The following is a 13928-nucleotide window of genomic DNA, read 5'->3' as shown; positions in this document are numbered from 1 at the left end:
TCAAACTTATGGGACACAATGAAAGCTGTGCTAAGAGGAAAACTCATAGCGCTGAGTGCCTGCAGAAAGAAACAGGAAAGAGCATATGTCAGCAGCTTGACAGCACACCTAAAAGCTCTAGAACAAAAAGAAGCAAATACACCCAGAAGGAGTAGAAGGCAGGAAATAATCAAACTCAGAGCTGAAATCAACCAAGTAGAAACAAAAAGGACCATAGAAAGAATCAACAGAACCAAAAGTTGGTTCTTTGAGAAAATCAACAAGATAGATAAACCCTTAGCCAGACTAACGAGAGGACACAGAGAGTGCGTCCAAATTAACAAAATCAGAAATGAAAAGGGAGACATAACAACAGATTCAGAGGAAATTCAAAAAATCATCAGATCTTACTATAAAAACCTATATTCAACAAAATTTGAAAATCTTCAGGAAATGGACAATTTCCTAGACAGATACCAGGTATCGAAGTTAAATCAGGAACAGATAAACCAGTTAAACAACCCCATAACTCCTAAGGAAATAGAAGCAGTCATTAAAGGTCTCCCAACCAAAAAGAGCCCAGGTCCAGATGGGTTTAGTGCAGAATTCTATCAAACCTTCATAGAAGACCTCATACCAATATTATCCAAACTATTCCACAAAATTGAAACAGATGGAGCCCTACCGAATTCCTTCTACGAAGCCACAATTACTCTTATACCTAAACCACACAAAGACGCAACAAAGAAAGAGAACTTCAGACCAATTTCCCTTATGAATATCGACGCAAAAATACTCAATAAAATTCTGGCAAACCGAATTCAAGAGCACATCAAAACAATCATCCACCATGATCAAGTAGGCTTCATCCCAGGCATGCAGGGATGGTTTAATATACGGAAAACCATCAACGTGATCCATTATATAAACAAACTGAAAGAACAGAACCACATGATCATTTCATTAGATGCTGAGAAAGCATTAGACAAAATTCAACACCCCTTTATGATAAAAGTCCTGGAAAGAATAGGAATTCAAGGCCCATACCTAAACATAGTAAAAGCCATATACAGCAAACCAGTTGCTAACATTAAACTAAATGGAGAGAAACTTGAAGCAATCCCACTAAAATCAGGGACTAGACACGGCTGCCCACTCTCTCCCTACTTATTCAATATAGTTCTTGAAGTTCTAGCCAGAGCAATCAGACAACAAAAGGAGATCAAGGGGATACAGATCGGAGAAGAAGAGGTCAAAATATCACTATTTGCAGATGACATGATAGTATATTTAAGTGATCCCAAAAGTTCCACCAGAGAACTACTAAAGCTGATAAACAACTTCAGCAAAGTGGCTGGGTATAAAATTAACTCAAATAAATCAGTTGCCTTCCTCTATGCAAAAGAGAAAGAAGCCGAGACAGAAATTAGGGAAACGACACCCTTCATAATAGACCCAAATAATATAAAGTACCTCAGTGTGACTTTAACCAAGCAAGTAAAAGATCTGTACAATAAGAACTTCAAGACACTGAGGAAAGAAATTGAAGAAGACCTCAGAAGATGGAAAGCTCTCCCATGCTCATGGATTGGCAGGATTAATATAGTAAAAATGGCCATTTTACCAAAAGCAATCTACAGATTCAATGCAATCCCCATCAAAATACCAATCCAATTCTTCAAAGAGTTAGACAGAACAATTTGCAAATTCATCTGGAATAACAAAAAACCCAGGATAGCTAAAGCTATCCTCAACAATAAAAGGACTTCAGGGGGAATCACTATCCCTGAACTCAAGCAGTATTACAAAGCAATAGTGATAAAAACTGCATGGTATTGGTACAGAGACAGACAGATAGACCAATGGAATAGAATTGAAGACCCAGAAATGAACCCACACACCTATGGTCACTTGATTTTTGACAAAGGAGCCAAAACCATTCAATGGAAAAAAGATAGCATTTTCAGCAAATCGTGCTGGTTCAACTGGAGGGCAACATGTAGAAGAATGCAGATCGATCCATGCTTATCACCCTGTACAAAGCTTAAGTCCAAGTGGATCAAGGACCTCCACATCAAACCAGACACACTCAAACTAATAGAAGAAAAACTAGAGAAGCATCTGGAACACATGGGCACTGGAAAAAATTTCCTGAACAAAACACCAATGGCTTATGCTCTAAGATCAAGAATCGACAAATGGGATCTCATAAAACTGCAAAGCTTCTGTAAGGCAAAGGACACTGTGGTTAGGACAAAACGGCAACCAACAGATTGGGAAAAGGTCTTTACCAATCCTACAACAGATAGAGGCCTTATATCCAAAATATACAAAGAACTCAAGAAGTTAGACCGCAGGGAAACAAATAACCCTATTAAAAAATGGGGTTCAGAGCTAAACAAAGAATTCACAGCTGAGGAATGCCGAATGGCTGAGAAACACCTAAAGAAATGTTCAACATCTTTAGTCATAAGGGAAATGCAAATCAAAACAACCCTGAGATTTCACCTCATACCAGTGAGAATGGCTAAGATCAAAAACTCAGGTGACAGCAGATGCTGGCGAGGATGTGGAGAAAGAGGAACACTCCTCCATTGTTGGTGGGATTGCAGACTGGTGAAACCATTCTGGAAATCAGTCTGGAGGTTCCTCAGAAAATTGGACATTGAACTGCCTGAGGATCCAGCTATACCTCTCTTGGGCATATACCCAAAAGATGCCTCAACATATAAAAGAGACACGTGCTCCACTATGTTCATCGCAGCCTTATTTATAATAGCCAGAAAATGGAAAGAACCCAGATGCCCTTCAAAAGAGGAGTGGATACAGAAAATGTGGTACATCTACACAATGGAATATTAGTCAGCTATCAAAAACAACGAGTTTATGAAATTCGTAGGCAAATGGTTGGAACTGGAAAATATCATCCTGAGTGAGCTAACCCAATCACAGAAAGACATACATGGTATGCACTCATTGATAAGTGGCTATTAGCCCAAATGCTTGAATTACCCTAGATCCCTAGAACAAACGAAACTCAAGACGGATGATCAAAATGTGAATGCTTCACTCCTTCTTTAAATGAGGAAAAAGAATACCCTTGGCAGGGAAGGGAGAGGCAAAGATTAAAACAGAGACTGAAGGAACACCCATTTAGAGCCTGCCCCACATGTGGCCCATACATATACAGCCACCCAATTAGACAAGATGGATGAAGCAAAGAAGTGCAGACCGACAGGAGCCGGATGTAGATCTCTCCTGAGAGACACAGCCAGAATACAGCAAATACAGAGGCGAATGCCAGCAGCAAACTACTGAACTGAGAATAGGTCCCCTATTGAAGGAATCAGAGAAAGAACTGGAAGAGCTTGAAGGGGCTCGTGACCCCAAAAGTACAACAATGCCAAGCAACCAGAGCTTCCAGGAACTAAGCCACTACCTAAAGACTATACATGGACTGACCCTGGACTCTGACCCCATAGGTAGCAATGAATATCCTAGTAAGAGCGCCAGTGGAAGGGGAAGCCCTGGGTCCTGCTAAGACTGAACCCCCAGTGAACTAGTCTATGGGGGGAGGGCGGCAATGGGGGGAGGGTTGGGAGGGGAACACCCATAAGGAAGGGGAGGGGGGAGGGGGATGTTTGTCCGGAAACCGGGAAAGGGAATAACACTCGAAATGTATATAAGAAATACTCAAGTTAATTAAAAAAAAAAAAAACACTCCTGTGAAACCTGAAATTAGCGTTACATTTGAACACTAATTAGTTGTGCATAAAATGAAAATCTATCAAAATTGTTCAATGTATTTTTGTGGTGCAAAAAATACCAGTTTCTCTCTCTCCCCCATTAAAAATGTATTATGCCCATAAAAAAAAAAAAGAAAAAAAGAAAATATTCAGGAAAAAAAGAAAAAACCTTGGGGCTGGACAGTTCACTTCCCTACCATTTCACACTCACATGAGGAGGTCCACAACTACCTGTAACTATAGCTCTAGGAAATTTGACACTCTTCCAGCCTCCACAGGCACTTGCACATGCACTCACACACATACACAAGCACACAAACACATATAAACACTCATACATACACACACACACACAACCACACAAACAAACACACACAAACAACACATTTACTTTTTTTTGATGATGCTTCCCTAAAAATGCTCACATGAACTCTCCTCATCCAGCAAAAGTACAAGGCCTCTGATTCCAAATAAACCACTACACTGTATAATGTGCCAATCCAATCCCAAAATCAGGATTCATTCTGCTTGTCATATAATTCCATTCAACATTTAGAAAATATTGTCTATTAAATAATTCATGTCCTGAACACAAAGCCCTTCTTCAGGGATTTATTTCAGAATTTTAAATCAGAGAAAATATTGTCTAGTGAACTGAATGCTTCTTTCTACCTCAATAATGAGGCTCATTTCTCCTTTGCACTGTTTGCCATAAATTTTAGAGCTTAATCTGAAGTATGATCACAAAAATTATTATTCGAACCTCAGCAATGCAATAGCTATAGTTCCTGTTGTTCATAGCATTGATGTTCCCTATCACACTGAATCTTAGGGATGGAATAAGAATTAAACATAAATTTATCTGGTAAATTACCATACAAATAATATACTATGCATGCAACACAATAAACAAACTTTATTTTTGAAATAAATCATTAAGATACAAGGTTATTTGTGAAGTCATGCCAGTATGCATAAATACCTAATTTGCTTAAATAGAATGTGAGGATTTTTTAAAAGGTTCCATTTCGTCATGATTTGACTGTTTATGATTTTCAAATTTTTAAAAAATTTTTATTAGATATATTTCTTTTTTTTTCTCCATCTTTATCAACTTGGGTATTTCTTGTTTACATTTCAATTGTTATTCCCTTTCCTGGTTTCCAGACCAACATCCTCCTAACCCCTCCCCCTCCCCTTCTCTATGGCTGTTCCCATCCCCATCCTCCCCCCATTACTGCCCTCCCCACAACAATCTCATTCACTGGGGGTTAAGTCTTGGCAGGACCAAGGGCTTCACTTCCACTGGCACTCTTTTAGATTTTAGAAAGCATCTGATCTAAAATGGTTTAAACAATTATAATCACTCCAATCACTAACAAAGCTGAATATAAATGGAGCAAAATTTTATGTAGAAAAATGTAACAACTTTTACTAAGAAACAAAAGCAACTGAATTTTTTGCAGCAAAATGAGAGAACCTACAAATGTCTGCCTCTAAAGTAATTGGAATAATTGGTCAAAACAATTAATGGAGAAAGTGGTTATGTATTTGAAAGGGTCCAAGAAATTGGGATGTATGGCAAAGCTTGAAGAGAGGAAAGGGAAGGAGGAAGTGATGTAATTATATTATAGTCTGAAAAAGAAAAAATTAAAGATAAAATAAAAATAAGAAGCCCATTACTATGCTTATGAGAGCTTTCCTAAAGAAAAAATAATAAAAATGAAAGTAAACTGGAGAGTACATTTTTAATTTTTGGCTCCATTGCATTTTTGTGAATAATAACTACACAATGATATATTCAAACAATGTGAGTCAGCTATTCTAACACTGTATGTACCTATTAGAGAAAATATTCAGGTTTGCATATTTTGCTACTAAATTGGGATGGCTGTAAACTAAACAAATAGTTACATGCACGCTTCAGCTTACGTCCACCTACTCTTCTTCTGAAGAAAGAAAGAAAGAAAGAAAGAAAGAAAGAAAGAAAGAAAGAAAGAAAGGAAGGAAGAAAGAAAGAAAGAAAGACCAGAAAGAATGAGAATATAAGCTGAAGAAACACAGCCTCATGGTCTTTCTTTTGGCTTCATTTTGTTTGTAAAATAATCTTTTTTTTTTTGTGGACACTTGGAAATGTTACATAGAAATCTATAGTTGACGAAGTTTTCTAAAATACACACACACACACACACACACACACACACATATAATATATATGAAATCAGTTTAAATGAAGTCACTTTAGAATAAGGTATCAATGTTCCTTCTGAACCCTACAGGCTAATAAACACATGCCCAGTGTAGGACCAGTTCATGAATGGCTTGTCTGTTTTGGTTTTTAGACAGCTGATGACCTATAGATCATCAAACATCGGAAGCTTTTGTCAATGCTTCTTGATTACTATTTCCTAACCTATTTGGTGAATTGTTTAAAAAATTAGTACTTTGATTCAGACAAAATTGAAGCTACTAAGAACCAGACATGTACTCTACAATAAGGAATATATGAATATAAGCACATATAGATTATTTTGGAATCTATCCAAAATAAAGAAGCAATTTTTTAAGGACAACATTTAACTGGGGCTGGCTTACAGGTTCGGAGGTTCAGTCCAGTATCATCAATGTGGGAGCCTGGCAGTGTCCAGACAGACATGGAACTAGAGGAGCTGAATGTTCTACATCTTCATCTGAAGGCTGCTAGCAGAACACTCTCTCCCAGGCAGCTAGGACAAGGGTATTAAGGAACAAAAGCACAAGGCCACACCTACTCCAACAAAGCCACACCTCCCAACACTGCCACTCCTTGGGCTAAGCATATACAAGCCATCACACCAGGTAAGGATCCTCTGTCAAAGAAGCAATTTTTAAGATTATATCAGGAGACTTCAACCAGCATGTTTAAACCTAAAGAATAAGTTTACCCAAGAAAATAGTTCCCAGACTATAGTGGGAAAGATGGAGAGAATGAACGAAGTGCATTAAACAAACATTCCAGAGAGGTCAAACAATATATTCAGAGAAACTAGATGGACATGAACTTCTTGATAAGCTGATGGAGGCAGCTTTGCCAAGAGGAGGGCAGAAAGCAAATGTTAGAGAGGAATGTGTAAGCCGAGCAACATTTGGAGGACAAGTTAAGATGTAAGGATTTCAGCCTTTATTCTCATAGCAGTTAAAGCTATTAGGGTTTGTTTGCTTGTTTGCTTGCTTGCTTGTTTGTTTGTTTGCTTGCTTGATTGATTGACTGATTGATTGATTGAAGGAATAATTAGTTTTTGACTCTACATGGTAATCCTCCTTGGGTTAGTGTTGTAAGTCTGGCAGTGAGCAGAACAGATACAGAAAGATAAGAAAACAAATTACAATAGTCCAGAGAAGAAATAAGATTCTTGATCTAACAATAGCTTACTCAAGAGGATTTGTGTGTTTAACATCTCTTACATAGCCCTTATAATAACAGGGTGTATTGGCAATTGCACTGTTTTTAAAGATAGGGAATCATGTATAATGTTATATGTGTGTACATTTTAAGGGTTGATCATTCAATTTTAAATAACCAGTTGATATGTTTGTCCCTGAGAAAGACTACTTATCGCATCCTCAGTATTTCAATTCTTTGTATTGGGTTATCTATAAGTCTTTGTGTATGAGTTAGGCTTCCTGGGCTTTCCTCAGTCCACACTGGCATATCTATTGTTGTTGACCTTGTTCAGGTTGGTGAGACATTATAGGTCTACATTTCTGGGAGACAATCTCACAGCAAACTCTCTGATCCTTTGGTTCTTACAATCCACAGTGCTCCCTGAGTCTTAAGTACCAGTGTTGTATTATATATTTATACAGATTAGATAAGTTGCACTTACATATTTAGGAATATATATATACATATACATATGTATATATATATAATATGCAACAAAAATTCATGGAAAAAAGACCATGAATTTGCAAGAGAACAAGGAAGAATATAAGGAGGGGGGAAGGGAAGGGGAAATGATGTAATCATACTATAATCTCAAATATATAAGGAAAAGTGAAATAGTAAGAAAGTAGGTGTGGAGCTATTGAGTGAGTTGCCAATGAAATTTTGTGAGGATCTTAAGCGAAAGAGAGGGATTCAAGAAGTCTAGCAATAATTTTGGGTAAGAACAACACTTACATATCAAACAAAAAACACACCAGCAGCATGGTGTGTAAATACTTAATATCTATACCCCAAATACAAGGACATCCAAATTCATAAAAGAAACCATATGACAGCTTTAATCCTATATTGACCTCACTAATTGATAATGGAAGACTTTGATACCCAACTCTCACCAACACAAAGGTCATCAAGACAAAAATCTAAAGAAAGAAGGACTAAAGCCAAATGGAGGTAACATATATTTAATAGAACATATCACCCAAATACAAAAGAATTTATCCTCTACTTCACATCTAATGCAACTTTTTCTAAAATTGACTACATGCATGTACACAAAGCAGTCTCAACAGATATAAGAAAATTGAAATAATTCCCTGTAACCTATCAGAAATAAAACTGGATATTAACAACAAGAGAAACAACGCAAAGCTTACAAACTCATGGAAACTGAACTACTCTCTGATAAACGAAAACTAAGTCAAGATAGACATGAAAGACTTTCTAGAATTCGATGAAAATGAATATGCAGAATAACCAAACTTATTTAACAAAAATGAAAGCTCATACCGCTAAGCAACTGCATATTTTTTCAAATTACAAACAAACAGAGCAACTTAACAGCACACCTGAAATCTCTAGAAAAAATAGGAGCAATAAAGCTCAAAATGAGTAAACATCAAAAAAATTAAACAAAGGGTTGAAATCAAATAGAACCAAATAAAGCAATTGACTGCAACAAAGAATTGGTTCTTTGAGAAAATAAAAAAGACAGAAAAACTCTTACCTAAATTAACTAAAAATTTTAGCAGGACAATTATACCCAAACTAATAAAATGAGAAATGAAAAGGGAGATATAATGACAGACTCCTAGCAAATGCAGAGAATCATAAAGACATACTTTATAACCTTGAACTCTGTCAAATTATAAACAATAAAAGAAATGGATAATTTCTCCATAGGTACCCAAATACCAAAGTGAAAAAAATCAGATAAATAATTTTAAAATACCTATATTCCTAAATGAAATAGAAGCAGTCATTAAAAGACTTCCAATAACAACAAAAAAGAATTTAGCACAGAATATTACCAGACTTTCAAAGAAGAGTTACCAATAATATGGCTCAAGTTATTTCACAAAAAAGAAACGGAAAGAACATTGCCAAATTCATTGTATGAGGCCACAGTTAACCTGATATGAAAACTACTTAAAGAATCAATAAAGAGAAATACAGACCAATTTCCCTTATAAAAATAGATGCAAAAATACCCAATAAAATACAGGCAAACTGAATCCAAGAACACATCAAAAAGATCATCCACTATGATCAAGTAGGTTTCATCCCTGAGATGCTAGGACTATTTAATTTCCAACAAATAAATAGATACCTACCATAAAAACAAACTGAAAACAAGAAAATACATATGATCATCTAATTAGATACAGAAAAGGCCTTTAACATAATTCATAACACTTTCATACCAAAAGTCCTGGAGATATTAGGGATACAAGCAAGGGAGATGCATAAACATAATAAAGGCAATTTATAGCAAGCCCATAGCCAATATAAAAATACATCAAGAGGAACTTAAATAAATTCCCCTAAAATTACAAGACCGAGTTGTCCATTCTCTCCAATAGTATTTGAAATTGTAGTAGAAGCAATAAGACAACTGAAGAAGAGCAAGGAAATAAAAAATTAAAAGGAAGATGTCAAAGTACTTTTATTGGTCAAAGATGATACTATATATAAATGGCCATGAAAATTCCACCAGTGAATTCCTACAGCTGATAAATACTTTCAAAAAATGGACTGAAAAAACAATCAAGGAAACAATAGTTTTTACAATAATCTCAAATAATATGAAATATCTCAAGATAACTAACAAAGCAAGTAAAAAACTTATATGACTATAAACTTGAAGTCTTTGAAGAAAGGAATTAAAGAAGATATCAAAAGTTGAAAAAATTCCCATGACCATGGATATATAACATTGATGTAATCAAAATGGCCATCCTTTCAAAAGCAATTTACATAGTCAAACAATTTCCATCAAAATTTTAACGTAATTTTTAAAGAAATGCAAGAGCATTTTCAAATTATTGTGGAAAAACAGAAATTCAGGATAGCTAAAACAATATTAAACAATAAAAGATTTCATTACTGATTTCAATTTGTGCTCCAGAGCTATAGTCAACAGAACAGCATGGTATTGACACAAAAACAAACACATTGACGAACAAAATCAAATTAAAATCCTAGACACAAGTCCACTTACATATGAATATCTGATTTTTTATAAAGAAGCCAAAAAAACACAATGGGGGAAATACAGCATCTTCAATAAATGATGTTCAAATTGGATGTCTGCATGTAAGAGAATACAAATGCATCCAGGTTTATCACCCTGAACAAGATTGAAATCCAAGATTGAAAGCCCTTGATATAAAATCAGATATACTGAATCTGATAGCAGAGAAAATGGAGAATATTCCTGAACACATTGGCACAGGAGAAAACTTTCTGAACAGAACATTAATAGTATGGGCACTAAGAGCAATGATTAATCAATGAGACCTCAAGAAACTGAAATGCTTCTGTAGGCAAAGGATATCATTAATCAAACAAGGTGGAGCTTGCAACATGGAAAAAGATTTTTACTAATTCTCCATCTGACAGAGGACTAATATATATATAATGAACTCAAGAAACAAGATATCAAAAAGAAGAAACAATCTAACTTTTAAGATGGGGAGCAGGTCTAAACTGAATCCTCAATAGAGGAATCTCAAGTGGGTGAGAAACACTTGAAGAAATGTTCAGCATTGCTAGCCATCAGGGAAATGTATGTCAAAACTATTTTGAGATTTCATCTTACATCTTACATAATAATGGCTAAGATAAATAACACAAGTGGCAGCTCATGTTAGTGAGATTGTGAAGCAAGGAGAACACTCCTCCGTTGCTGGTAAGAGTGTAAGCTTGCACAGCCACTATGGAAATCAATATGCCAATTCCTCAGAAAGTTGGGAATTAATATACCTGAATACCCAGCTATATGACTTCTGGATATATACCCAAAGGACACTCCGTCCTACCCAAGGACACTTGCCCAACTACGTTTATAGAATCTTATTTGTAATGTCCAAAGGCTGAAAATAACCTAGATGTCCCTCAACTAAAGAATGAGTAAAGAATATTTGGTACATTTACACAATGAGTATTACTCAGCCACTATTTTTAAAAAGACTTCATAAAATTCACAGGCAAATGGATAGAACTAGAAAAGAACTCTTTAGTCCCATTTAGCATTACTGGAGACAAAGCAATGCAGATCTCTGAGTTCAAGGTCTGTACATACACAACAAGTTCCAGGAAAGCCAACCTTAGGCATAGACGGAGTCAGAAAACAGAAAGCTGGTAACAGAATAATGGGGCCGTGTTCCAACCCCCCCCCAAAAAAAAACAATGCAGCAAAACATGGCAGCTTCAGCCATGTGACTCTGGCTTCAGAGTGAAAAATAGAAGGGACTACTGGGACAATTGATGCTGAGGTGAAATCTTCTGGGAAGTGTTTTCTGAGAGCACAAATAAACTATGTTCCAGAGATAGCCAAGGTTGTAACTCATGCTGCAACTGTGTTTTGTAATGTTTAAAAGTCAACATGTGGTACTGGTTTTGAAGGCATGAAGAGCAGCTGAGATTTGGCACAGTGAAAGGCCATTGGTGAAGGTGCAGCCTCAGTTGTAGTTGATGGCCCAGAACTGAAGGGGTCATGCAAAGGATTTAAGGTTTGGCACCATGAAGAGAACCTATGAAGGGCTATTTGTGAAGCCCAGTTGCAGCAGAAGACCCCAGTGTTTTGGAGACGCCGGTACTATAAGATGATCTCCAAGAACAGCAATGTCAATGGAGTGAGTCTACCTGAGCTTAGAATGCTACAGAGGGCAGAGCATCTGACATTTCTAGGAGGCGCATTCTCACTGCACACTTCCTGTATTTCTGACTGTTTAAATCTATCAGACACTCAAGTGATCCCTGAGCCATAGGTGCAGTAGGGGTGTTATAGATATACCAGTTGAGTCTGGCTAAGACATGATGCCTTGTTTTATGCGTTTTGATCAGTTGTAGTTTTCTATACTGGCCTCTGTTGCAAAATCAAATGTCCTTAATGAATGGCAAGGACTATACTTATCCATCAGTATAAGGACAAGTATTGAAAGTGTAATTAAAGGAAGGTGCTGGTTCAGTGCAATAGCAGTTGTAGATTCTCCTCTGAGATCTATGACTAGCCCTGTGTAGTTGGCTAGGCTTAGAGTAGCAGGCATGATTTCCCTCTTGTTGGATGAGTAGGAAGTCTAATCAGAGAGCTGTTGGCTACCAACATATGCATTTCACTATTGCACTCTTAGGGTTACCCTACCTCACTAGTTGTGATTCATAGGCATCCTAGCTGGGAAGGACTGTTGATTGCTTCCCTCCTTTAGAAGCTTACATGGTTCCTTCTGATACCATAAACTCTATTTCTTAGGAAGGAGGAACTGACCTCAGTGCCAGCTCAGGAGCTTCTGGGTCCTGTATCTGAGGTGAATGGTGTCTTCAGAAAAAAAAAAAGTTGTCTCTATATTCTCTGACTCTGAAGTTGACCACAATGTAATAATTGTGAAAATTAAGTTTCCCTCTACTAAATTCTATTTTCCTTTTGTCTTAACCTAACACTTAAGTTTGTCATTGTTAAATTTTTACTGTCTGTGTATTTTTCACTTTTCCACAAATCTTTTCAATAAATGCTTATAGTATTTTTTCAGGACTGTCTTTTCAACAAAACCACCATAGTGGGTATTATTAAAGAAATACATACTGTGTACCATCAGTGAAAAATGCTGTGTTTCTTTACTGTCTGGTATAATAAAGACAGCATCCTCCGGTGGAATAAAGGTGGGGCATCCTTACAGTCTGTTATCAAACATTATTGTTTTCTAAGTTGAGCTTACCTCTCCTGTAATTCAACATGCTGATGTGTGCACAAGTCACCTGGCCATTTTCTTCACTGTATGGAGTTTGCTGCTTGAGAACCATAGGCACTGACATTCTATTTGTTATTGTTGTAGTAAGTAATAAAAATCCTTTTAGCCTGAATGAGTCTCGTGTCTCTTTTCAGCATTTATAGTAGCTGACAAACCTGGGGCTCGCAGCAAAGTATAAGCTTCTAATAACTTGTCAGTGGATGGACTGGCTTTATTCTTACAGGACCTGGGTTATGTATGCTCCTACTTCTCTGAGTGCTGTAGTTAGTCTTCTACTAATTTTTGTTACTGGTTGCGCAAATATTAAAAGACTCCCAGAAATACTTTTAGGTTCTCAATCAGCGCTCTCTCTCTCTCTCTCTCTCTCTCTCTCTCTCTCTCTCTCTCTCTCTCTCTCTCTCAGAAATACCACCCACTTTCTTTTGAGAATAAAGATCAAAATACAGTAACCACTTTGTCAAAGTCCTTGCTTCTTAGTTCAATGATAAGAAGGCCAAGGAGTCAGAAACAGGCCCCATTTCTAGTTCACTGAAGAAGATATTGAGTTCCTTTGTTAAGGCATAAATTTACTAGTTTGAGGTGAAGAAAAGGAGCTCTAGATAGGGGGTTAGTAGAACACAGGTACATGAATAAGAATGTCAGAATGGGTGCTTAACTGGGGACGAAGAGGAAAAGAGGATGAAAAGCCTAATAGAGAAGAAACAGGGGAAAGTATAAATAATATTAAGGATGATTTTTAAACATAGAGAAATCTATTATTTGATAAGCTTGCTTAATTATATATAATACACATATGCATTCATGTATATGTAGCTTAAATGGTGTTACCTAACACAGATAATAGTTCTCCCTCAAGAATCACAGACTATTTAACAAATACTTTACTGACAGGCAAAGGACACCACCCTTCAAGTTGTTAGTCAGGAGGGTATAGAAGACCCCTCCTCCTAAAAAATAATATAGTCCATTGCCATTTCTCATGGTTATCTGCCAGAATTTGAAAACAAAATTCTATTGATGAAGACA

The sequence above is a fragment of the Rattus norvegicus genome, chromosome 5, assembly GCF_036323735.1.
Source record: "Rattus norvegicus strain BN/NHsdMcwi chromosome 5, GRCr8, whole genome shotgun sequence".
NCBI classification, from domain to species: Eukaryota; Metazoa; Chordata; class Mammalia; order Rodentia; family Muridae; genus Rattus; species Rattus norvegicus.
The sequence above is the reverse complement of the archived record's forward strand: the minus strand, read 5'-3'. Positions refer to the sequence as shown.